Below are 24722 nucleotides of genomic sequence, written 5' to 3' on the forward strand. Positions count from 1 at the left end.
TTTTGACTAGCCGTAGATCTGTTGACGTGCAACCAAAATCTCAGATTGGCCTCCGTCGAATCGCGGGCACCTCGGCCGATATTTAAACCCGACAAATATAGATTTATAGGCCAGCGCGTTGGCTGAGAGGAACAGAGACGTTTTAATGTCATTGCCACTTAAAAACCACCGAGGTGGTTTTTGAAACAAAATATAGTCGAACCATTCCAACAAGCAGAGTTTGATATCGTAAATGATTTATGCAAGTAATGAAAACATTAAAATGTTTTCGCATACGTGGCGCAATCTGAAATGGCAGAATGCATTTCATGGCGCCCATTTCAGTTGGATCGCGTCGGGCATGTGTACCGACGCACAGTAGAACGCGCACAAAAGTAGCTGTGGTGCACCCGCAGTACCCGCAGCCTCGCGCTTGTTGTACTCACATCTCTGGCTCGCTCACTGCGGGCATCCAGGCATCTGACACCCTGACATCTGGCGCTTTTTCTGTCTTTCACGTGGCGTTCCAAGCGGCACAAGACGGAAAATGCACATCAAGCTGTTCTTGAACACGTGTCGCCATCTGTACTTTATATTAAGAAACTACAATTGCCGTAACTGAATGGGAAAAGTTTGAGTTCTTATAACATTCTTAACGTGTAATATATCGATATGGAAGTTCTGGAAAATGTAATATCGAAGGATGCTTCATAATATAATGTCTCGTTATTTTGATTAGTTGACGTGATTCCGTTTTTATAGCGCCATAAAATATTACAATTTTAAACTTTATTTTTTATTTTAAAATATACATTTTCTGTACAGTTTGTTGCTTACTTTTTTATTTTATTACATCCAACCGAACGCTCACGTAAAATATCGTGGACGATGGGGCGTTATAACTCGAGAAATAATTTTTACAATATTAGAGACTGTGGTCTATTAAAAGCCAAATAATTAACTAACAACTAAACATAATCGTAATATCAAGACATTAAAGCATTGTTGAGAAACTGCTCTTTAATTCGACACTTACTTTATAATTGTAAGATACATAGAAAGAAAGTTATAAGCCGTCGGAAAAGCACCAAAACGTCATGCACGGTGGGGTTGCACCTTAACGTCTATAGTCCTGGTCAGAAATAACTTAACTTGTAGATTTGGAATGAATGTGCTGTAAATAAGTCCGAAAATGGGCCGTGTTACCTTGAGCAATGATTTCGAAATTGTTCTTTGTTTCAACGTAACGAACTTAGCATTGTACATCTAAAAACAAAAGCCAGTTGTATATATGTGTAATTGTTGTTGTTCACATGCCTTTGGTACTGTGTAGTGATCCGGTTTAATTTGTACTTTCCTTGAAATGTTCTTTTCTTCTTGGTTCTCTCTATTAACTATATTCAATGTTTCATTCTTATTTTCCAAATTCAAGGGGAGGGGGAGAATGTTGTGTTCACCTAGTTTCGATTTCCACTTCATCTTCTTCACGGTGTTGTAAATAGTTCGATGCTATCATCATACTTCTCTTCTTCATCTTTCTTTTCTTCTATTGGCTCGATTTAATAAAAGGAAGGCCTATCAGAACACTCGGACCAGACTGGTTGCTCACTTCACAGTGTCCCCGTAGCCCAGGACACAACAGTTAGCGAGCTAGTTTTCAAATTATCATCCCAACTAGCACACTTCCTCGGCCTATTCCTGGGCCAGAGGGGCGCGAGCTAGAGCCAACTTGCCTCAAGTCTGGCACAAGCTTGCGCCAAACTGGCCCAAGTAGGAGCCGGGAAAGTCTGCTGCTAGGGATGTCACACTCGTGCCTTGACGTAGTTCACTACCTCTAAGGTTTTTTTTAATATCTTGGTGTCTCTGTTTTTGGTGCTGTCCTTTTCATGTTTCCTGTTCAAAATCTACTTTGTGTAGGTCTAGCGAAATTTCGTAGAACTATGGACCTTTCCATCGCTAATCACGCGGGCGAAAAATGCTGAGTCACTGAGCTCTGAACGCATGCGCAGCATCTGATATCAACAGAGCAACAGCGCATGCTTAGAAGGAGCTCTATGGCCCAGCAGACAAAGATGGCAGCGCGGAGAAGGCAATTTTTTAAAAGGTCTATAGACCTTTTCTGTGTACTCTCGTCCCCAGCCACTTAGTAGACGTATCCGGTATGGGCGACGAAAAAATACTAAAACGTTTCAACCTGTAACTAGTAAAAAATAAGGGGGAGGCAAAACGATAATGTGTGACGGTTACGCTTATATCCTAAGTGTCTTCTACAGGCGTGGCGACGGCAAAACAATGTTTTCGCCCATACTGGAAGTGACGACAATTCAAGATGGCGGCGCCCTTGAAGGAAGGGTCTATACGGCGAGCAAGCGTGCCAAAAGGCGTCTTCAGCGCATATAGGAGCGCAGGGGGAGCACGCCAATCAAAGGCCAGCACAAAGAACGCGCCAAGAACGCGTGGTGACGAAGCAGCCAAGCGCGCACCGTTATTGGCTGAGGTCGGGGTAAACAAAAGCAGCAAGGCTTGGGTTTGGTCTACTTGTTTCACACTGAATAAAAGGTTAAGAACGCGAACAAAATAGCGTTAATAAAGATAGACGCACTACAGGACAGGCGCTTTACTCTCAACTGGCTTTTAATAGCAGCATCGTCACCTCTATACACGCACATTCTTGGTCCTTCCTCATCACTCCCAATCGCACACTAAAAACACAGCCATCCGAAAACGCCATTTTACTTTAATGCAGACAGATATACGAAGCGCTGACGCAATTGCCTGCTCTTTTTTTTAATGTAGGAGTTTTGTGCTGAGAGGCGAGTTTTCTTCTCTCTTGAATTATTATTCATAAGACTATGCGACATTTGGCCCTTGGGTGCATGTTGTGAAAATGTATTTCAGCCGAACAACTGCAAACAACGTTATATTCGGTAGAAAAAGTAGGCCATAATAATACTATATTAAATGGTAATAAATATTACCTCAGTCACATATACGCTTTATCCGAAGGTACGACATAATTTTGCACTCAGTACCATAGAAATAGTCATAATAACCTTTCTTTGGATACCTAAAGCCGCGATGCTGTAAAGAGGCAGGTAGCTCGTGCAAAAGGCTTTTGACGCTGCTTTTAATAAAGATAGTAAGTAGTATGATTCAGGTGTTCCCTGGACTCCCTTTGGAATATCTCTAATTTGTTCCCATCAGAATAAAGAACCACAATATTTCCGAGGATTTCGTGAGCGGATTCATTACACACATAAAAATTATAATCTAATTTTTAAATAAATATATTTTATATAAAAAAATAACGGAATTTTTTGTAAGCTTGCCCGTGTGGGAGGAAAAAAGGAGGAGTGGGGGGTACACTGCCTGTAAACACATGTAGCGTCGTTTTTCTTTTCTCTAAATATAAGGTGACTGAAGTAACCAGGCTCGATCTGCACGTAGCAATCTAAAGTTTTCGGCAAAACTATATTTCACAGGTCGGATTTTCTTGTAAAATTACAAAGGCGTACCTTCCTTTCTGTAAGAAATAGGGCAAAAAAGCTTGCCAGGGTCAACGGCGGACAGGGTGACGCAGACGACTGACTAGAGCGGCGGGGCGTGTTTGACGCACGTAATGATAGATGGCGCTATCTCCTTATCAAGACTGTTCGCGCCGACCGTGATATACTAAAATGAACATAATCTTTCTGTAGTGTGCCCCTGGTTCAAAAATAAATGCTAAAAGAGACGCGGTTGCATGCTGCCGACGGATTTCGTCTGCGTGTCGTCTGCTTTCTTTGGCTGGTCGGCTGCACCTTCCGACGATTCCGGCGCTGCTCCCGACGCCATCTATCTATACGTGCGCCAAACGCGCCCCGCCACTCAACTGGGTCGTCTGCGTCGCCGTCCGCCGTTGACCCTGGCAAGTTTTTTGGCCCCGTTTCTTACAGAAAGGGAGCTACACTTCTGTAATTCTACAGGAACAAACCGACCTTTGACGAAAAGGTTAGATCGCTACGTCAAGGCGCCGAGTTTTACGGTCCATTTTAGACCGAGCCTAGTTATTTTAGTCACCCTACATACCTCTATGCTGACATTCAGATCACAAAAAAAAAGTTAATCGCCTAAGGAATCTGGTTGTTCACGTGGTGGGAAAAACGAAAAGGACAAAGCTCCTCTCTAGCCAATAGATCTGGCCCTGAGATAAATTGTCTCTTGTTAGCCCGACCCACAAGTAAACTCACCCTCCAATAAATCACGCACTTTAAGTGTTTTATTCTTAGGTTAGGTCGCTACTTCTCGGACCACGTTACTGATATAAGTTAATTAGGTCCAGATAAAAAAATAAGCAACGTCCAGAACAACTGTCCTTCTGGCCATCTTGGTCCTGTTACGGTGGCGGTAAGCGAGATATAGACAGGGTCCATGAATTTTTGTTTTATGAATTAATGAAGGAATACCGCGGTTAGTCTCCTAAAATCGGTGGTTTTGTGGTCCCTATTCTGTTATTGTCCTTGGCTCTACGTCGCTTTGGTAATGCTAGTTTGATGGTGAGTACTGACCTTCGAAGCGAGCGCTTGAACGTAATTTGATCTCTTGCTGACTGCCAAACCGCTAACGCTAATATTTTCTCTTTTTGCGGTTAGTCACCCCTCTATGCTTGCGTTTTTGCCTTGTAGGTTTTACCTTTCGAATAAACTCGTCGTTCATTAAAGGCGGCAATTTAGCAACGGATCTATGACGCACGTCTTCAGGGGCGAATGGCTAAGGAAATCAATATCAGTCAAAAAGACGCCTTTACGCTTCACAGAGAAGACGACTTCGATCCCCGTTTGTAGAAATTTATTGTCTACTTCAACGCTCTAGGGTGCTCTAAGCACCGATGCGACAAGTAAAACTATAGATGGCGCGCCCTTCGACTCGTGAATTATAGGAGAATTATAGGAACCTGAAAGATCGATCTACTGTTATTCTCAGTGCGCTGTTCGGGTGTTTTTTTTAGAACACTGCGCACGACAGCGTCTCTCACGGTGAATTCCTATTGCCCGAGTTCGATTTTGTGTTGAAATGTATTTATTGTTACACATTTTGTGTCTTTACGTTATGAGGACGTACCGGCACACACAGAGCTGACACCCTGAAGAGGGCGTTCCTACAGAAAAAAGCCGACAAATAATAATAATAATAATAATAATCTTTAATAACTAATTGTTAGAGTCAGGATCAAGTTCCAGGTCTTGTCAAAGCCTCAAGGGCTTGCGGGACTAGACCCAGCAGTTGCAGCAAGCTTATTGAAAATGTTCACATTGTCACGTACACACACTCCCACACACACACACACAAACACGAATCACACACCGATGACATCTTCTGCTCCAGGCGCAAGTTCACATTTCTGTCGGTCTTGAAAAAGAGCAGGAAAACACGTAGTCTCATCAGAAAAGAAACGCACACATACGCACATGCAGTAGCCCGAGAATACAATGAAGACCTTAGTCGTATCGGAAGCAGGAGCGAACTGCAAAGGCCAACTTGCTTCCTCAAAAAAAAAAAAAAAAGAAAGAAAAGGACGCGCGCGTCTTTTTGCAGAATTGCTTTTCTTAAGGAAAAAAGAAGCTTTTTATACTTTCCAAAAAGAAAATAATGAAAGATATGCGCAGTCACAGTTACTCTTCAAAATTACTTATACGATTACTTTCATAAAAAAATTTTTTTCATGTTTTTTTTCATATTTTCATCAAGAAAAAAAGAAAAAAAAATATTTCTTGTAAGGTACAAAATATTTCTACCAATCACGTTTCCAATGATAGCTCAAAACGTGTAAACAAAAAAAGTGAACTGAAAAGATTACCTTGTAAACCTAAGGTAGAAAAAAAGATGTATGTGACTGTTTCAGCACATCCGAGAACATGCTTCTCAGACGTTTTTTCAACGCTTTGTTTGAGTTAATGGAAAGCAGTGATTCTGGAAGACCATTAAAAATTTTCGGGACATAAAATGTGCGCAGACTTTCACCATAGTGAGTTCTCACCCTAGGAGTGACGAAACGTGGAACAGATCTGAGTTCACGAGATGGGGTAGACGCGAGTTTGAAATCACTTTCCCAGAAATGCCGCCAAACGTCAGTTTGAAGGAAAAGCGAGTGAAAAGGCGGCAACTCAAGTGAAGCGAAGAGGTTAGCATTGGATGAAAAGTCGCTGTTGTATGCGACTTTTTTTAGAATTCCTTTCAAAACTCGGTCAATTCTTAAATGCGAGGAAAGTGAACAATTGAAAAAGACAGTCATGCCGTACCTTAGTACGCTGTAAGCTAAGGCGTGCATTATGTTCCTTCTAACTAACAATGGTATAAAACCTTTAATGCGGTACATAATGCACGACATGCTCCTCAACCGTTGACATACGTAAGACATATGAGTGTCCCATGTAAGATCGCAATCAAAGTGAAGACCTAAGTACTTTACTGAACCAACATATTCGACAGGTGTACAATTACAACGTGGACAACTGGAGTTGTGAAGGAATAGTGGAAAAGTCAAACTGACATTTTTTATAGGATTACGGAAGCAGATCAGTTTTGTTTTCGAAGCATTTACACGTAGCTTGTTTGCCGAAAACCAGTCAATAATTTTGGTTGCGTCTGCCTGAAGCATTTCCATAGCACGCTGGTAGACTAGGTGCCGAGAAAACATGAGTGTCGTCCGCATATTGAAAAATCGTTGAATTTGTCGTTACCGCAGAAATATCATTTACGTAGAGGTTGAATAGTAACGGAGAAAGAATGGAGCCCTGGGGAACTCCAGAAGTAAGGAAAACTTGAATAATAATAATAATAATAATAATAATAATAATAATAATAATAATAATAATAATAATAATAATAATCATATTTTAATGCAGGTGCTTCAAATACAGCTATATACACATATCGGAACCGTCAAAGCCCTAAAGGCTTGTAGGACTAGTTCCTTACAAATTACTTAAGGCACACTCAAAGCAAGTTAGTATAAACCTTTCAGAGATCTAGAACGCGTGACAGAGAGAAATATATACAAACAGGGAGTAGTGCACAGCGCACAGAAATCACATCAAGTAGAAAACAAAATGAAAACAAAAACATTAATCGGCACTTTAAAAAATGATGTCTAGGCAAAGAGTCTTCAATCTACGTTTCAAAGTTCCTCGAGAACTTACGTCGAGTAGCACAGAAGGGAGGTTGTTAAAAATATGGGATACATAATAGAGGCGAACGCATTTTCCAAAATGTGTTTTGATGCGCGGCGTTTGATATGGTCTCACGTCTCGAAGGGCACGACAGACAGTGTTGGGGGTCTTAAAAATGTTATCCCAGTAGTGCCTCAGCACTACTGTTTCTAAAAATAGTGATTTAAAAGTTGGTAGCGAGAGGTCATTAAAGAGGTTATCAGATCTTTGGAGACTAGAACCGTAAGTTACACTACGCAGGATGCCATTCAGTAAGGAGTTCACTTTAGATTCTAATAAGGCAGTACACTGTCCGAATAAAGTTATTCCGTACCGGAGAATACTATAAACAAGGGCGCGCATCAGAAGTCTTTTTGTTGTGATGGGAAGAAGTATACGAAGATTATATAAGGTGCACGAAGTCGCTCGTATTTTTTTGAAAATATAGAAGAAGTGAGAGTTCCATGACAGGTCGCAATCAAAATAAAGTCCCAGATATTTCGTACAGTTCACATAAACAATTGGCGCACATTCGCAAGAAACACAGTCTGACCTGTGAAGAAAAATTGGTTTGTCTAAAAGAACCTGTTTTAGTGGACTACGAAAGCACACTAGTTGTGTTTTCTTCGCGTTTACCCTCATGACATTTGCTGAAAACCAGTTCATGAGCCGTAATACATCTGATTGGAGTAGCTCAACAACCTCATGGTATCGTACATGACTCGACAACAGGACAGTATCGTCTGCGTATTGAAATACTGTGCAGAAGTTGACCTTTTTAGGAAGATCATTGACATAGATGTTAAAAAGAAGAGGCGATAGTATCGAGCCCTGTGGAACGCCAGCCTTTAGGGACATTTTCAAACTCCGAGCTCCGCATATCAAAACGAGTTGTGTACGACTTGACAGAAAGTTTTCTAGCAGTCTGTAAAAAGGGCCTCTGAAGCCGAGGCTGAACAGCTTATTTAAAAGTACCTTATGTGAGACTGAGTCGAAAGCTTTAGAAATATCTAGAAAGAGTGCACACGTGAAAAGATTATGTTCAAATGCATTATGAAGAACATCGGAAAAGTCTTCAAGTAAGGGTTGGGTACCTTTACCCATAACGAAACCGTACTGTTGGGGAGACATAAGGTTAAATTCTTCTAAGAACGCTGACATTGTCTGGAAAATGTGTTTTTCTAAAAGTTTCGCCAGTGAAGGCACGATAGCTATAGGACGGTAGCTTTCGATGCTACTATGATCCCCATTTTTGTATAAAGGCCTGACAATGGCTGTTTTGAGATCTTCTGGAATATTACCTGACGTTATGAAGCGGTTTAACATATTTAGTATCACATGCCTCAATGGTGCATAGTTTCTCCGCAAATCAGCCATCCGGACGTTATCAATTCCAGGAGACAAACCCGGCTTGAAACTAAGCAACATACTATGTAGACCATGCTCTGTAATTTCAGGAAGGAAGGCAGACGCTACATTCACCGGAGCTGCTTTTGAGAGACAAACTTCACTATCGCGTGAAACATTTGAAGTTTTCTCAAAATGTACATTAAACGCATTTGCCGTGGACTGTTTGTTACAAGGGAAATATCTGGTGATCGTCTCGTCGACAGAATGTTTCGCGCTGTGGCCTCCTCGTAAATCGTTTACAACAGACCAAGTTACTCGGGAATCATAACGGGAATCTATTAACTTCTGTTTAATATAGTTACGTTTAGCGGAGCGAATTAATGCAGTAACTTTGTTGCGCTCACTTCGGAATTCATTCCGCAGGTCTATGTTATCGGGAGAGCGACGACAACGCGTCCACAATATCTCTTTATACTTATTCGCCGCAATAATGTCATTATTCAACCATGTATGTTCCGCACGCCTCTTTCTGATAGTAATTATTTTTTTACTGCATCTTGTAAAAGTCTGCCAAAGATTAATAAACTTCGTGTAGGGTTCTTGATTTGAATATGGTGGTAAACGTCCCCAATCATAAGAAGAGATTAATTTGTCGAATATTTTCCGATCGACAACCTCTATAATTTTGTTTCCGGACAGGCGTATCTTAGAGGCGTATCAGAAACCAGTTGAACTGCGGTAAAGTAGTGATCTGCGAGTTTCTGCGAAATGACAGCAGACTTAACTGAAAGGCCGTGAGTGCGTATATTCATGTGGTCTAGACAAGCAGAAACAAGGTGTTCATTCAAAGTTTCCTCTCTGGTAGATGCTTGAATTGTACAGTTGAGACCAAATTCTGAGAGAAGATTCAAGTAGTCACATACGGTTGACTTTGTGGGTTTCAAAGTGTCAAGGTGCATGTCGCCGACTACGCAAAGTTGTTCCTCGGCCTGAAGGTCAGTCAAGCAAGCTCTCAATTTAACTAAAAAAGACGAAGCGCTTTCTGATGGAGGGCGATAGCAGGCGACTAATGCAATAGAGTATACTGAGTTGAAAATTTTGAAAGTGACAGACTCTGCATGAACGAAAGTATTTTTTAACTGTTCTGTACCCCATGAATCTTTGACAAAAACCCCAATACCTCCACCTATCCTGTCAGGGCGAGTGTGGAAGAATTGCTGATAACCAGGTATTGAGAATTGATCAACAGAAGCAGCTGGTACATTTATCTCCGTTAAGACCCACACGTCGACAAGATCGTATAGGGAACTGGCTATAAGACCAAATTGCTCCCAATACTTCCTAGCACTACGAATATTAGTGTGAATAATGGTGAACCCGCTAGTTGAGGAGTCAAAATTACTCAAGATTGAATTGAAATCATCGCAGTCAAAAAATGTGAAGGTCATGGTTGCTAGGCAATGAGCTCTAAGTCATTGACACAAGTAATGAGAATGAGTGGGGCTCCCTCTGCTTTTTTTGCGTAGATCTTTGCGTTTTTAACCCAGACATATCGATATTGTTTAACTTTGCCTTTCGCCCGGGCTTTCCAAAAGAGCTCCTTGTTCGTCTGTGTCAAGTTCTCGTTAAAAAAGAGTTTCGGGAGTTTTCGTTCGCGGGCGAGAGTACCCAGTGAGCTACGCAACCTCAACCAGCGGTCCCTAGCACGCGCAGAGCGAAACCTGACCAACGTAATGGGAATGGTATCACGCGAAGAGGGCAGGCGATGAACGGCCTCAACCTCTGAAGGATGAAAGTCGGAAATGCCGAGTTTTTGTGCTATATCATCAAGCTCAACCTAAAGATCTTCATTGGGTGCAGGGAAGGCCATGGATTTAATGGTATTTTAATTTAATAATAATTTAATAATAATAATAATAATAATAATATACTATTATATATATATATATATAATATATATATATATATTATATATATATATATATATATATATATATATATATATATATATATATATATCCGGAACACTATAAAATCACTGAGTGCAAGGACCGATGTCGTCATGTATATATATATGGAAACTCCAACCGGTGATCCCGCCGTTTTTGAAACTTGGACTCGACCGTAGCATTGTATAAATACAACCCGCGTTCATCTCTAAAAGTTCTTCCTGACGAAGGCCGGACTCCGGCCGAAACCGAAACGTAACGAAGAATAAATCGTCCGTTGTTGCTGTTTCCACCAAGGGTTTTTTTCTTCTCAGTTATATACCCCCGCCGTCGGCCTCCCGCCACCATGCCCGTTGTATATATATATATATATATATATATATATATATATATAAATATATATATATATATATATATATATATATATATATATATATATATATATATATATATATATATATATATATTATGAGGACGTAGATAGACGTGTCTGTATTTCCGTTCCAGAGGACTGAAGTACTAAAACTTTTCTACAACAATGCGCTTTCACTTCACTTGACTTTATTACATTAAAGACGCCTTTTTAGAGAGTATTAAATAAGGGGTGGGGTTACAAAAAATAATCGTACATCCGTGCTAGTCTGCAGGATGAGAGATGATGAGTAACATTTTCTAAGAAGCTTGATTGGCAGGTTATGGCAGCAATGTAGTGGGGAAGGTTTGAAGTCAATGCCTCCTGTCCTTCTCCACCTAACACTTTACTTTTCTCCTCACCGCGGCGTTAAAGGTCGGATGTTATCTTTGGGGTTAACCCTCTTAGTTTCGGTATTTTTGGTCACTCGCGTTGATCGGACCGGAGGCGTTGATTTAATAAGACGAGCCGGGAGATAAGTAAAGGACCAAAAGGGGGAAACGCGAAGTCGGCCTTTGACGTCGGCACACGGTCGGGATGCAATAAATCCATGTTTCGAAACTTAAAACAGTATGTCTGGCCCTCGGTTGCTGTATTAGTTCACTCTTGTTTGATTGTTTGTAAACAAGGCGATACTTGTACGTTCGAACGTAAGCGGGTCATTGACGGCGCGTTAAGGCGCGACGGTGCGACGTTATAACTTTGGTGAGCAGACAGTGGACTTTATGATGTTGATTCTGAAGGCCTAGCGACGTCGACCATTTATTTTTCTCTCCCTCTCTCTTTCTTTCTCACTCTTTTTCTTCATCTCTTCAAATATTCGGAAGAAGCTTCAAATTAGCGAAGCTCCGCTCTCCTAAAATAACGTTCGGACGACTCAATGCAGAAGCAAGCCACTTCGCGTTGAAATACGGGAAAATAGTAATGCTCCAATACGCCGATACATTGGAGGCAGTATACTTATACCTTAAAATAAGGGCGCGCTGTTATTTTCAAAATAAAAAAAGTTAAAAAATAAGCACAACACAGGACAAAAAATCTGTTTTTATGCACGACGTATCTTTTTTTTTTTTTACTTTTTACGTATATTGAAATAATTGTGCATTAAACAAAATGACGCTATATAATTCGGATCTTAACTGAACCCTTACAAATTTATTAATAGTTTTCAATTGAGTTGGTAATGTATTCTTATAGAATACATACGAAACTGAACTGAAACTCATTGATAATTTTTCTAAGGGGAAGCGAAATAGCAATAAATTATAAAAAATATATTACCAAAAATTCTTCTATTGTGACATCTGAGTCAAGTGCTCATGAAACTTATACGAAGCATTCGAGCTCTCTTCTGTCCCATGGGAACGCTATCTTGTGTCTAGTTGAAGAACTCCTCCATGACATGAAGGTCGATGGAAAAGCCCCGAGCAAGGGAGGCCGCTCACTCCATGCCTAAATTGCGACTGGACTAAGCACAATGCATTTTGGGCAGTCACCTGTACATCGGAGCGTGATTTAATGGCTAAAAGCGGGATCGCCCGGTAGGCAAAATTGCTGCTTTATCCACGGTGCAGCTACGATTTCGGACTTGAGCGAGCGCTCGCTTTTTCTACTGAGAACTACGTCATAAGACAGATCTTTGGTGGCCGCTAGTTTAACGTTTCCATGAGATAGGACAGATATCGCATGCTCTGTATGAGCTTATTGCGCTATGTACGTGCAAAAACAAAAAAAATATATATAAAGAAAAAGAACAGACCTTCTTGTGAAGTCCCAGCAGAGCGGCACGGCTTGAGACTGTCTTTTAGCTGGTGGAAGTCTACTGTGGTGGTAATGACGCCCTACTGATGCATTTTAGACTCTGCTCCGTTTGCGCAAAATGATTAAGATTATGTTTAGCCGGCATCTATTTGCTCTGTTTTTGCCTGAGACAAAAATGGCAGCTCTCGATTTTCTGCCGAGTGTCGTACACGCTTTTAATTACCCGTGCTTTGATTCAAGTTGATTACGTGAACTGTTCAGTAGCAAAACTAAATTATCTAATATCTTGAATGAAGCCACGTGTTTTGTTCATATATGCTAAAACACATAATAAATACGAACACATCGGTAAATAATCTTCAGTCAATCGTTATTTTATTCCGTTCCAGCACCTTTTAAAAAAATGATTTGTCATGTACCAAGCAGCACATCACATTTTTGCGTGACATTTTACTTTCACTCAATAAAAATATTAAGGTTGAAGGGTTTCTTGTAGATTAAAAAAAAACGAATTTGATAAAGCATCTCATTTGTTTCCTAAGAATGTATTGTAGCTCGTGGGCTTACCTTGTTTCCTTCTTGGATGAATAAGTTGCTATCTGTTTATTCGTACACAACGTGTAGCTATTAATGGTAAACAAATCTTTATGCTGAATTGACGTCGGGCGTTCTGCAAGGGTCCGTACCGGATCACTTCTGTTTTCGATATATATATCAATTACATATATTTCCAAATTTACCAAGAGGTATACGGCTATAACAAAATAATTTTGTTGAGTTTTTTTTTTCTACAGCGTTTTTTTTTAAATTGTTATGCAGGGTGTTTGATAGAAACAAAAAAAATTCCGTTTCAGGTATTTTTTACGTTAAAACCTCTTGCTGATCTGTACTTCACAAATAAATAAACAAATAAAAATATACCGGTCACAAAGGTCGCTCTAAGGTCAAGACGCAACCAAAGCTGGACTTACACGAACCTTGGACCTTAGAGCAATCGTTTGTTTCAATTTGAGAAACTGATCGAGGATGAAGCGGAACCTAGAGGCAGAGCAACTTCCGACGCGGTTTCTCACCGGATCAAGCAATTAGGGATGGAGCAAACGTTGTGTTTTTTTGTTTTTTTTTTGTATCTGTGTCTGTTCTTTTCGAGCTTCGCGGGTCCCATACACGATTACTTCTCAAGGTTAGAGCAAAAGGATTTTCACGTGACTGTTGTTTGTTTATTTATTTTATCTGCAGCTTAGTTTGTTTATTTATTTTATTTACACGATACCGCAAGCCAAAGCTCTGGGCAAAACACAAGTAAATGGGACATTATTAATAAAAAAAGCCTACAGACTAAGTGCCAGAGATTAATCATTGCAACAAAAGGGGTAGGGGGCGGGATTATTTTGAGTGATTTGAGGATTGCCCAAATAATGCACGATGTATTTCGATAAGACGTTCACTGGCTTGTCTTGTTGACCCTGGGGAGATCCAATGATGCTGGTTTACGAGTTTAAGTTCTGATTGAAGATCAGATACCAGAAGAAGGCTCGACGACTGGGCAATGAAGAAACAAAATAGAAGGGGGGATAAATGCACCATGTTGAGCTCTCTATCCTGAAGCTTGATACATGATCAAATCATCGCATCGCTCAAAGGTACGGTCAGGGGCTTGAAGCAATCATTCAGTAACATGTCATGACCTTTGTAGCTCTTAATTTGTTATTGAGGGTAGTTTTGAGAATATATTTGAAATAATATTGTATATCTAAATAAACATTAAAATTCACCTTGTGCAAGTTTGACTTCGATTCAATGTAGTGCACTTTCTGTTGCAATATCTGTTTTGCTTTGTGGCTTGAATGAGTACTTTCGGAAAAAATGAGTAAGATAGGTAGATATCGGAAGCAACAAGAACTATTAATAAATTCTCTCTCGGATAGTGCTTTTAAGGTCGAATTTGCATTTGCTCGCCTCGGAAAAAAATACAAAAAGAACACACTCCATTGAGACAGAGATACATATTGTGATGGACGCTATCTCAAGGAGCAAACGCTCACAATGGAACTTTTTGGATGATTAAACTATTATTCGACACATGGCATCCGCACATTTACTTATAATTTTACACTGGGGGGTTAATTTACAACGTAACGTCTAAAAACGTTTGTGCCTAATCTTGGTAAAAAAACAATAGGAAGAACGCACACTTTTTAATTGTATGAAACAAAAACTGTACATACTTTTTGTGTTATAAATGCTTCATAAGAATATGTTGCAAATATGCTTCAGATACTGAATGTATGCTAAAACATACTTTAAGTGTACATTTCAAGTATGTTCTTAGCACACATTCAGTTCTTGAATCATACATTCAAAAGACTTTTGGTATTCTTGGTATTTAACGGCCCTCTACGCGCGTCGACGCAGTCCGAAAACTAAGCTGTGCATACTAAAAGTGCATACTTAAGGCAGTATTACTAAAGTAAACGTCAAGCAGGTCATTCAAAGTGTATTGTTAAAGTCTCGAATTAGTAAACGTTAAGTGGATTACTTCTTACCATGGGCAGCTCGAATACATTTTACTTTACTAGATTTATCATAAGGCAGAACACAATGAGCCGTTACGTACAGGCACATATTGCACAGACTAATGCGTGAGGTGAGTTTCTTTTCTTGACAGATTATCCAGCTGCAACACAGGTCCAGATTGACAAGCGTCACCGTGGCCTCTGGCGCTGCTTGATTGAGCCTCTGTGGCATTGACTACGTTTTGATATAGTCAAATAGAATCGTTTGATAAGTATGGTAAAAAAGCAAGATAAACACGACTGTTTTTTTTTAATCTATTCTATATCTGAACAATATCCACTGAGTGCAACACACTTGGGCCAGCGAGTTTTGACTTTCTTCATTCCGTCGGAAAAATAGGCTTTCTCAAATGTAATAAGGTGGAGAACTGGGCCAGTTGGTTGACGTTATACATGATGGGGAAAACAGCTCAGAAAACACGGACTACGAAGAGGAACAAACACGACAGGACAATGCTGTACTCGCAACTGAAGAATTTTAATAAAGGAAACAAAGACAGAAAAACCATACACAGTATCTTAAAAGATTGCACAAAAACAAAGGACCATTCTCGCCAACCGTGAAGCGTGTCAATAAACTACCCGTTCACTACGTGACTCATGTTTTGCCGCAGGAAGGAAATTTCTTTGGCTGACAGCGCCAATGACGGTTCACTAACACACAAATGACCATTCGTGGTTTTTCTGTCTTTGTTTCTTTTATTAAAATTTTTAGTTGAGAGTACAGCATTGTCCTGTCGTGTTTGTTCCTCTTCGTAGTCCGTGTTTTCTGAGCTGTTTTCCCCATCATGTATTTCTCAAATGTCTACCAAATATGCTTCAAATATAATGGCCGGCCCATTCGAGGAAATGTTTTTCTCATCGAGCCACATTTAAATTCTGGGAAAAAGAAAACGTTGCACGGGGCCAAGTTTCGAGAATAGGGAGGTGAGGAATCTTCTAGAAGCCCAGATCTTGCAGTTTTGCCATTCCGACGGCCGATTTGTGGGCTGGCGCATTGTCCTGGTGAAAGAACACTTTTTCTGTGTGCGCCACTCTGAGCCGTTTTATTTTTTAGTTCTTATTTTAGACGATCGAATAATGCAACATATCAGGCCCCTGTTTTTTTTTTGTTTTTTGTTTACCTTTCGCCAAGTAGTCGACCAAGATAATTCCTTGAATATCCACAATAAAAAAAACAACAACAAGCAAAAGCAGTGGCTATCACTTTTCCAACTGGCAAGACGGTCTTTGCCTCCTTCGGCGCACCTCTCCCCAGTCGATGTCCACTGCTTTGACTGCTGCCTCGGCCTCAGTTATCGACAGATGGATCCAAGTTTCCTCCATGGTCACGAATCGAATCGACGCCAAAAGTCCTTCGGATTGCGATTCAACACTGTCAAACACTACACTGAAGCGTCCTTTCGAGCGGGCTTTTGGTCGACAGTGAGCAGTTTCGGCACCCATTTGGCACACAGCTTTTTTTATGCCCAATATTCCGAGCAGAATATTGCGAAAACGTTCAGTTGTGATGCCTACACTTTCAGCGATCTCACGCACTTTCACTCGACGGTCTTCCAAAACGATGTCGCTAATTTTTTCGACGATTTCCTTCGTGGTGGCCTCAAGTGGGCGTTCGGAACGCGTTTCATCTTCAGTGGATGTTAGGCCACGTTGAAACTCATTGATCCATAAATAGACCGTCTTCAACAATGGTGCTAAACCCCAGTAAACTTCGCCCAACTCGGCTTTAATCTGTGCAGCCGTCCACTTTGATTTAAAATAAAAATGTTTGATAACCGCGCGGAACTTCTTTATTTTTTTTTCTACTTTCGTGGTAGCCTGATGAAGTGTCCTCTTCAAACAATCTTCGATCGTAAACCACGTGTCGCGCGTGGCTGAAATTAGGGCGGAGCTAGTTCGAAGAGTCATAGTTGCCAGCCGTAATATCATCGCATGGATTGTAGCGCCATCTCATAAACATTTAACGAACTTATCAAGCGACCCTAATAGTCACTGACAGCCTAGTGTTGCTGCACGGTCATTGAGATTGCAGCATCAGTCCACAGAAACACCAACAAGCCAATCACGAAGCAAGGATCGTTTAGGCTCCTTCCCGTATTTCTTTTAACTTGTCACTGACTAGAGTAGAAGCATTTTGATAGTAACTTTGTGCGCACGAAAAAAATCGAACTGATGATCTCGTGTTTTTCGCTTTGTGCAGCTGAGCCGGCGGCTTTACTCTGGTGCTCCGGCCTAAAAAATGCTCAGCCATCTTTTTTTTTCTTTTCTTCATGTATTTGACGGCGCTCTAATCCATTAGTAGCACCAGAATGTAAGAAAAAATAGAAGTAGGAAATGGTTTTTATTATATTCACTTAGAATGTATCAGACTGGGTATGCTAAAAACTTCGAACGTATTCCGAGACTTTCCAAGAAAAAAAAAAGATTCTGTATTGTTGCTAGTGTGAAGTATGTGGCTTCAATGGGAAAAATGCAATTTCTTGTTGAGATACAACTTCTCTGGCGCCCGCGCATTCTGGAGTACAAGCACATGGAGATAGTCTGTCTATGTATGATGAGGTAGGTACGTCGTTTGACAAACGCTGATCTGCAATTAGCCTCGAGAGATTAAGAACCTTCGAGATGACAAGAATCCGCAGCATTTCGCCGCAGTGTGAGAAGAAGTGACGACGACAGCTGTTTTAGCCAGAGCCGTTTATACTGAGAGAGTTTGGCCGATGGGCGGAGCTTGTTGGCCGCTAGAACCAGCGGATTTTGCGATAACACAATATGGCGTTACTTCTTTGTCTTGTTCATTCCTGTGAAATCGCGTAGAGTTCCTATGAGGCAGATCCACAATATGGCGGACGGAAGTAGTCATCCCCCGGTTGTCAGACTACGCTGCTGTGGTTGTCAGACTGCCAAAATCTCCTTAAGAAGGCCAAACTCTCTCAGTATAAACGGCTCTGGTTTTAGCTATTCGCGCTGATAAGCTCGCTAGGGGTGCTTACGTTTTCCTCACTGTGTGTAGCGCACGTGCTGTTCACGCGGTTATATTTTATTTTCATAGTGCACAGAGGCTTGGCATCTCACATTCTTGCACCAGCGGGGGAAGTTGAAGTATCCTCACTTTGGGTTAAGAAAAATTCCACCAGGTGGTGACACTCTTAAGCTAAGACCACAGCCAATAGGGAGTTTTAGTAGATCGTTTTTGAAGGCCTGCTACCGCTACAGGCGCGCTCTTCAGAGCACGCATAGCAGTGGCAGCGCGAGCTCCCGTTACAAAGAGCGGGGCCCGAAAACACCATCTACTAAAACTTTCTATTACCACAAGCACGAGAGCTCAAGGTCGCTGCTTTGAAGTGTTCTTCCGCAGAACGAGCGGTCGAGCTAGAAATGAATACTTCAAAGCCAAGAGCGCGGGCTAGCTCGAGCTTGTAGCCTTGGCTGCGGTCGGGTGAACAGAGTGTAGTAGCATCATACACTTTTATGAATTTGCACTTTCTATATGTCATTGTTTACGTATAATTATAAATTGAGACTGGCGCCATTACGAGCGGTAGCTAGCGTTACATTTGATAGTACACAGGCAAATCAAGTTCTACGGAGAGGAATGAATAGCGGCGGGCCCTGCCAACCGTGCAAGCAGAAAACCCCGCCACCTGGCGAGATCCAAGTGTTCGCACTTTTACCTGGCGCCACGAGGCGGTGCGTGCGCGAGCGAAACAGAGTTTTCTGCCCGCGCAACGTCGACTCCTCGAGTGCAGTAGGAGAGTCTGTGTAGGCCAACGCACTGTCTACAAGCAAGCCCCCACGAGGTGTGGGCAATACACGTGCGCAGGAACCAGATTCGCGCTATGCGCCTTGCCATGCGCCCGGCCAATAGCAGCGTCACCAAAGCAGCGTGACTTCAGGGACAGCTGTGACTGTATGCCGAGGTATCCCCGGGCCAGATAATTTTCTGCGTTCATGAACTTCAAAAGAAAAAAAAAAAGGAAACAGTACGAAGTATCAGCAGTATTTCATATGACACCCATACGCAGCCCCTTTTTAATACACTGCATCTCGTTCAGGTCACCGATCTCTAGTAGGGTGACCACCTTCTTGCCGGCGACATGCGGGACACCCTGACCGGGGGAGGGGGTAAGGGGAGGACGGTATTTTCACGCCTCAAGAAAAAATTATTAAAGGTAGTTCACCAACACGCACACCCCGAGATCTTGTGCTGTTCGAAAGCATATTATACACCTTCAAATTGTGTAGCGACAATTAAGCTAAAATAATTTTCACTCACAATGATATATTCCTTGTTTAATTGTATTTGAAAATATTTTATTAAAGGTGTCTAAGTTGAAAACATAAATATAGACTGCAACAGACCCCAATGCATGAAAACGAAATAAGAAACAGTAAATCTTTTTTGGCTTATGGTTTCCTGTCGATACTTACCCTTATACTAACATGCTCAAAATTACAACCTAATGTTGTTGCTTTTTCGGCCGTTGCGGGTTACAAGCTTTTTTGCCTTGTGTGGCCGTTTTCACAAAAAAAAAAAAAAAAAAAAAGCATTCCACAGCAATTCTTTCGCACGACACAGTATGATTTGCAAATAAATATAATAGTTTATTTTTCAACTTTTGGCGAGAAACTTTCGCTTGCAATATTTTGCCATCAGAAAGAGAGGCACAACGGCGTATGCGCGTCCGTCTCCTGCAAGAATGACGGTCGCTTCCCGCAGTGCTTGGATAGAAAATGGCATACCATCGAGATTCACAGGTTTATCAGCGACCTCCGCGCTTCCCCGTGGCCGGTTGTTCGGAAGCGCCATCATTTGCGTACTGGATGTTACGACAATGTGAAATGCGGGACATTTTGAAGATTTCGGTATTTCTCGCGGGACGCGGGACATGAGCGCTCATTGCGGGACAGTCCCGCGAGTCGCGGGACGGGTGGTCACCCTAATCTCTAGAATTATACATTACTTTTAAGGCACGCAACAGGCCGCAGAATTAATAGTTCCCTGATCTACCATATAGTAGATTTAGCACAAAACTCAAAATGCAATGCTTTTCGCAAGGGAGACGTTTGGACCAGCACCCTTCAGTACAACAAATTACGGAACCCAAATGTTAATGCATCATCTCGTATCGTTATTCAATAATTTAGTAAAAGAAACAACACTACTTTAGAAACATCGACACGACGTTTCATCAACAATATGTTTATTTTAATCATTCATCCGATTGCATCTTTCTCTAATATAAAAATGATTGATTTTTTTTATCCGGTTGCGTGACTTTTTTTTACTTGTTTGTTTCCCTAAAATATATTTTGTTCGTTCCAGCGATTGCGTGTAAACATGAGTGCTTTGTATTTTTATCTCTGTAGTGATTGTGCTACTTCTGCGTATTTCTTCGATTAATTTTTTTTTGTTTCCGTCTACACGCCCTTGCCGATAAAATGGTGGGAGAGGCCTCGCCAAGCAAACAATTGTTAGCTTTTTGCCCTCCCCTCGTAGTTTATACTATTTTAAATTTGAAATTTAAATTGATATTACATACGCATTTATGATGCTGCTGACAACGTTAATTGTAAATTCTGACGGTTGTTTTCTAAATAAGTGGTCAGAGATAAAAAAACACACAAAAAACACAATGATTTGAATTATGAAGACCTGTTCGATTACGTTCGACAGATATGTCGCCTTGTGATGGAGTTGCTCCGAGTGCTTATTGCCCCAATTGTGCTTTGTTATTTTCAGCCTCTGTGACGCGGGAATTTCCCAGCTTGAAGCAAGATAAAACAGAAACGATCGAAAAAATTGACAAGAAAGGCACGCATACATAATTTGCGTTTTCGATGGAAGTGCACTCCTGCCAGACACAACGCCTGCTGATAGAAAGAGTATAGACAACACCTGATAAAAAAAGAGATATGGAGAAATTGATGATAAGTCATTCTTGTGGAACTGAGAGCAGACAGAAGACAATGGACTGGCATTTGTATGCAGAGGGCAGTTTTCCTTTTCTTGTTTTAGAGGGATCAGAATCAAAATAACCGAACTTGCATTAGGGTGTTTTGTCCTTGGTGGCAAGTTGCGTGCCATAGGGACCGCTAACAAAGGTGAAATCGGTCAATTACTTCGGTAAATAACTTAAAGCGCTGCAAAACCCAAGAATTCTGGGTTCAAACCCCGCCCCTGCCTATTTCTATTTGAATGAGCATCGTACCGGCTTGGGTTCATGCATCACTACTGCCTGGTACTTGTTAAAAACCCCAGGCTATCGGTGGTACCGCAGCGGCAAAATTTCTGAAATACAGCAGAGACAACAGATGCTCCTTTCGGGCTAACTTCCGGTTGTCTAAACATACACACAACACAGTTGTAATTACAATCATTAACTGAAAAGATTCAACTAATTGCTTACTTTTTATTTTTGGGAGCATAATTTAGTTGAAGAATTGACGCCCATCATCATTATAGTCTAGCCGTGACGTTAAATCGTGATTAAAATGTTTTGCCAAATTGCTAGGCAATTGTATTTCGTAGATGAAACGTTCTAGCGTCACAAACGTTTGACGATACTCTGAGTTTCTAGACGCCTACATTCACGGAGCACTTCGTTAGATAGTTTAACGCGTGCCATGTGTACCCTTGATAGTTGTTCCTAGAATGAAGCGATAATACCGCTAATCGGGTTGAGAAACATGGCGATCTTCCAGAGCTTCCCACACTCTCGAGCTCCTCTCCCTCAGTGCGTACAGGTGGTGGAGCTACTCCTCTTTTACCGCACTCTTCCTCACCTACCCCCCTGGTCACATGACTTCCCACTAACCAATCAGCTTCCAGCGCCTCACTCCTCCTCTCCCACCCGTCAACCAATCGGTATCGAGCCTCTCGTCCACGCTTTTATCCAGGCTTCACTTTTGGGCTCCACGAAATGCTGAACATTTAGCCCGAAAACATTTAACGTTAACAATTGGTAGTGGCCACTACGGGGCGTGAAATGTTGTCCTAACTCACGAGGCGGCTTTGCGTGCCAGTGACATCGTTTCCTCCGTTCTGCGTATGCTCCTCAGCCGACCTGTCCGCACCGCAGGTGGCGACAGCAATGCGACTCAAGCAAAGGAGGAATCGACGTCATGGCGCAATCCCTTCGCTCTATAGCCTCCGTCAGACCGGGGCCCAACTCGGGCGACAAAAAGCGGAAAAAGTGATCGGTAAATATCTGGAATCCAGCTGACATCCCGCAAGGCTGTTCAAGTTAGTGTAGCATCTCATAATGAATGCCTTTTAACTTGCTACAGTACACATGAAACTAATAATTAAAAAAACGTTAATGAACAGATATTAGTTAATTAGCCCATTTGTCGACACGGCTATTCCCTCATCTGATGTACACCGAGCTCGATAAATACACGGTGAAAATGACAGCCATCGAACTTCTATTTCCCAAAAAAATATTACGCTGCCAAACTTTTTTTTTTTAAAAATAGGTAACATCAACAAGCTCGCCCTTTCTTAAAAAGAATATGTTCGAATTAAGATGAAACACCACGTATATCTATTTACATGCGCTCTAGGGAGCAATCGGTATTTGAACTACAATTTTTGAACTATATATTTTGTTATTCATAATAAAAATATACGAAAAGAAACAAAAACGAGGACAAGAGGATGAATAGCACTCAGGAGAGGGCGTATATGTTTTGCCTGTGGTGGTTGTATTTTGAGCACTTATACGGTCGTATACGTGCGCAGTCTTGACAATCTTAATATGGTTCTGGAAATTAAAAGCGCGCAGAAAAGTTATTCAAACTCCGTTTTCATTTCTAAGTTAAGCTAATAGGTGTTCGAAGTTCAGAAGAAAAGCGCGCAGAATGTTATCAGGGTTAAATCTATTAATATATCCGGTTTTCAAATTTTGAATAATTCTGTAAATAATGTTTTTTTTTTATTTAGCAAATACTACAGGCCAAAGACTGGCCCAAGCAGGAGTGGAGAGAACAACAAGTAAAACACAAATAAGCCCTTTTTAAACCAAAAATAAAACACATTGATATACATATTCGAGGCATATATAAATAAATACAGTACAAGAGAGCGACCTGCAAAATACTTACATGCAAGATATTTATACAAAAAAAGTAAGCACATCTAAGAAAAATAACTATCAATGACATCACAAAAATCGGAAGCCTCATAAACGCTAGAAGGAAGAGAGTTCCATTTCGAGATGGTGCGGGGAAAGAACGAAAGTTTGAAACGATTAGTGCGTTCAAAAATTGGTGTTAATGAATATCGATTATGGTGCCTCGTAGGTTGTGTCATTAACGGGATGAGGTGACTATGTGTGCCAAGCTGTACATTGTTTCGTACCATACGAGATGAACATTTTAGTCTGGGGAGCGTCCTACGCAGCTCAAGTGTAGCTATGCCATTCGTTTTCATAAGGTGTGATGGAAAGTCTAATCTTTTTTAAAGTTTTCATAGATGAATCCAACCGGGCACCTTTGAACCATTTCCAGCTTTGAAATGTTATTTTTAGTGGAGGGATCCCAGACAAGGCTGGCATATTCCAGTTTCTATCGCACAAAAGTGTTATAAGTTAAAAGTCTGACACTAGATGAAACCAAGTTTACGGAATGGACCTGTAACATGGATCTGTAACTTGAAACACATAGTAGGTATCATAGCCTGTGCGTTTTGTTAGGGTAGATGGATGTATTTATGAGTGACTGAGAACGTCTATTACATCTTGATATATAGCTATTACATAGAGATCAGCAGATCACCTACGCAAAAACTAGATTGGAAATATATTTTTTCCTTTTTTTTTTTTGTAAGTGTGATATTTCGCAACTTTGCAGCGTCTAAGTTTGCGAAAATATATAATTACACTTCGAACGAGCCATGATACTTAACATAAAGTGCTGGAATTGCCGATACTCTACAACTGTCTGTTTAGATCACGGCGGTAGTTAAAGCATACAATGCTACTTTTTGGTTTTCTAAAAACCCTATAGCAGCGATATGTGATCGATGTTTTTTTCATGCCTATTACTCTGCTCGACCTTTGACGCTTAAATGGCTGTAAAAATCTAATTACTTAAGTCAAAGTAGTTCCAAGTCACCAAGACGTACTAAGTCCACGCTATAGTATTGACGTATCCACAGTTGTCCTGCAAGCGCACGCACCTACCGCACTAAAGGTGCGAGGATGGAGCGCTCTTGAATCGAGCCGAATGCGCCAAGGGAATTGTAGATGAGATCTGCACGCGTCTAGTACTGTTACCTACTGCTGAGAAACAACGCCTACTAACCATTAGTGAACGTGTTTACTTTCAAAATGGACCCCTTGTATTGATAGCACGGCGGTGAAAGTTGCCGCCTTATCGTGCAATTTCCCTATCTCCAATTGGCATTCAACTGGAGTTGGAACGCAGCAAAACACAGCGCTTATATAAGTAAAGGATATGGCGCCATCGTTCTTCTTTAGTGGGGCTTGACGATCGGTCCGCACGT

The 24722-nt window shown here is 41.1% G+C and overlaps 1 protein-coding gene across 1 annotated transcript in view; it reads left to right on the forward strand.

Moving 5' to 3' along the window:
• The window catches only part of LOC120843396 (octopamine receptor Oamb), a 243256-nt gene that overhangs the window by 168149 nt on the left and 50385 nt on the right, over positions 1–24722 (forward strand). The window lies entirely within an intron of this gene.

This window comes from Ixodes scapularis, unplaced genomic scaffold (assembly GCF_016920785.2).
Source record: "Ixodes scapularis isolate PalLabHiFi unplaced genomic scaffold, ASM1692078v2 PGA_scaffold1__304_contigs__length_218370807, whole genome shotgun sequence".
NCBI lineage: Eukaryota > Metazoa > Arthropoda > Arachnida > Ixodida > Ixodidae > Ixodes > Ixodes scapularis.